We start from the raw sequence: 3,465 nt of genomic DNA on the forward strand, positions 1-3,465 counted from the left end.
CTGCATCGATTGACAGGATCATATGGTTCTTCTCTTTTCTTTTATTAATGTGATGTATCACGTTGATTGATTTGCGAATGTTGAACCAGCCCTGCATCCCAGGAATGAAGCCCACTTGATCATGGTGAATAATTCTTTTTATATGCTGTTGAATTCGATTTGCTAGTATCTTATTGAGAATTTTTGCATCCATATTCATCAGGGATATTGGCCTGTACTCTTTTTTTACTGGGTCTCTGTCTGGTTTAGGAATCAAAGTAATACTGGCTTCATAGAATGAGTCTGGAAGTTTTCCTTCCCTTTCTATTTCTTGGAATAGCTTGAGAAGGATAGGTATTATCTCTGCTTTAAACATCTGGTAGAACTCCCCTGGGAAGCCATCTGGTCCTGGACTCTTATTTGTTGGGAGATTTTTGATAACCGATTCAATTTCTTCGCTGGTTATGGGTCTGTTCAAGCTTTCTATTTCCTCCTGATTGAGTTTGGGAAGAGTGTGGGTGTTCAGGAATTTGTCCATTTCTTCCAAGTTGTCCAATTTGTTGGCATATAATTTTTCATAGTATTCCCTGATAATTGTTTGTATGTCTGAGGGATTGGTTGTAATAACTCCATTTTCATTCATGATTTTATCTATTTGGGTCATCTCCCTTTTCTTTTTGAGAAGCCTGGCTAGAGGTTTGTCAATTTTGTTTATTTTTTCAAAAAACCAACTCTTGGTTTCGTTGATCTGCTCTACAGTGTTTTTAGATTCTATATTGTTTATTTCTGCTCGGATCTTTATTATTTCTCTTCTTCTGCTGGGTTTCAGGTGTCTTTGTTGCTCTGCTTCTATTTCCTTTAGGTGTGTTGTTAGATTTTGTATTTGGGATTTTTCTTGTTTCTTGAGATAGGCCTGGATTGCAATGTATTTTCCTCTCAGGACTGCCTTTGCTGCATCCCAAAGTGTTTGGATTGTTGTATTTTCATTTTCGTTTGTTTCCATATATTTTTTAATTTCTTCTCTAATTGCCTGGTTGACCCACTCATTCTTTGGTAGGGTGTTCTTTAACCTCCATGCTTTTGGAGGTTTTCCAGACTTTTTCCTGTGGTTGATTTCAAGCTTCATAGCATTGTGGTCTGAAAGTATGCATGGTATAATTTCAATTCTTGTATACTTATGAAGGGCTGTTTTGCGACCCAGTATATGATCTATCTTGGAGAATGTTCCATGTGCACTCGAGAAGAAAGTACATTCTGTTGCTTTGGGATGTAGAGTTCTAAATATATCTGTCAAGTCCATCTGATCCAATGTCTCATTCAGGGCCCTTGTTTCTTTATTGACCGTGTGTCTAGATGATCTATCCATTTCTGTAAATGGAGTGTTAAAGTCCCCTGCAATTACCACATTCTTATCAATAAGGCTGCTTATGTTTATGAGTAATTGTTTTATTTATATATTTGGGGGCTCTGGTATTCGGCACATAGACATTTATAATTGTTAGCTCTTCCTGATGGATAGACCCTGTAATTATTATATAATGCCCTTCTTCATCTCTTGTTAAAGCCTTTAATTTAAAGTCTCGTTTGTCAGATATAAGTATGGCTACTCCAGCTTTCTTTTGACTTCCAGTAGCATGATAAATAGTTCTCCATCCCCTCACTTTCAATCTGAAGGTGTCCTCAGGTCTAAAATGAGTCTCTTGTAGACAGCAAATAGATGGGTCTTGTTTTTTTTATCCATTCTGATACCCTATGTCTTTTGGTTGGCTTTTAGTCCATATACGTTCAGTGTTATTATAGAAAGATACAGGTTTAGAGTCATTATGATGTCTGTAGCGATGTATGCTTGTAGTGATGTATGCTTGTAGCGATGTCTCTGGTACTTTGTCTCACAGGATCCCCCTTAGGATCTCTTGTAGGGCTGGTTTAGTGGTGACGAATTCCTTCAGTTTCTGTTTGTTTGGGAAGACCTTTATCTCTCCTTCTATTCTAAATGACAGACTTGCTGGATAAAGGATTCTCGGCTGCATCTTTTTTCTGTTGATCACATTGAAGATCTCGTGCCAATCCTTTCTGGCCTGCCAAGTTTCAAAAGAGAGATCAGTCACGAGTCTTATAGGTCTCCCTTTATATGTGAGGGCACGTTCATCCCTTGCTGCTTTCAGAATTTTCTCTTTATCCTTGTATTTTGCCAGTTTCACTATGATATGTCGTGCAGAAGATCGATTCAAGTTACGTCTGAAGGGAGTTCTCTGTGCCTCTTGGATTTCAATGCCTTTTTCCTTCCCCAGTTCAGGGAAGTTCTCAGCTATGATTTCTTCAAGTACACCTTCAGCACCTTTCCCTCTCTCTTCCTCCTCTGGGATACCAATTATGCGTATCTTATTTCTTTTTAGTGTATCACTTAGTTCTCTAATTTTCCCCTCATACTCCTGGATTTTTTTTATCTTTTTCTCAGCTTCCTCTTTTTCCATAACTTTAACTTCTAGTTCACCTATTCTCTCCTCTGCCTCTTCAATCCGAGCCGTCGTCGTTTCCATTTTATTTTGCATTTCGTTTAAAGCGTTTTTCAGCTCCTCCTGACTGTTCCTGAGTCCCTTGATCTCTGTAGCAAGAGATTCTCTGCTGTCCTCTATACTGTTTTCAAGCCCAGCGATTAATTTTATGACTATTATTCTAAATTCACTTTCTGTTATATTATTTAAATCCTTTGTGGTCAGTTCATTAGCTGTTGTTATTTCCTGGAGATTCTTTTCAGGGGAATTCTTCCGTTTGGTCATTTTGGATAGTCCCTGGTGTGGTGAGGACCTGCAGGGCACTTCCCCTGTGCTGTGGTGTATAACTGGAGTTGGTGGGCGGGGCCGCAGTCAGTCCTGATGTCTGCCCCCAGCCCACCGCTGGGGCCACAGTCAGACTGGTGTGTGCCTTCTCTTCCCCTCTCCTAGGGGCGGGATTCACTGTGGGGTGGGGTGGCCCATCTGGGCTACTTGCACACTGCCAGACTTGTGGTGCTGGGGATCTGGCATATTAGCTGGGGTGGATCGGCAGGGTGCACAGGGGCGGGAGGGGCAGGCTCAGCCCGCTTCTCCTTCGGTGATCCGCTTCGGGAGGGGACCTGCGGCACCGGACGGGAGTCAGACCCGCCAGAGGGATGGATCTGCAGAAGCACAGCGTTGGGTGTTTGCGCCGAGCGAGCAAGTTCCCTGGCAGGAACTGGTTCCCTTTGTGGTTTCGGCTGGGGGATGGGCGAGGGAGATGGCGCTGGCGAGCGCCTTTGTTCCCCGCCAAGCTGAGCTCTGCCCTCCGGGGGCTCAGCAACTCTCCCTCCCTTTGCCCTCCAGCCTTCCCGCTTTCAGAGCAGAGCTGTTCACTTATGACCTCCCAGACGCTAAGTCGCGCTTGCTGTCTGAACGCAGTCCGTCAGGCCCCTCCGCTTTTGCAAGCCGGACTCGGGGGCTCTGCTTGGCCGGCGAGCCGCCCCTCCGC

This window comes from Lynx rufus, unplaced genomic scaffold, assembly GCF_022079265.1.
Source record: "Lynx rufus isolate CCGP_SWC_20201006 ecotype Redwood Valley unplaced genomic scaffold, mLynRuf1.p SCAF_7, whole genome shotgun sequence".
In the NCBI taxonomy this organism is placed as follows: domain Eukaryota; kingdom Metazoa; phylum Chordata; class Mammalia; order Carnivora; family Felidae; genus Lynx; species Lynx rufus.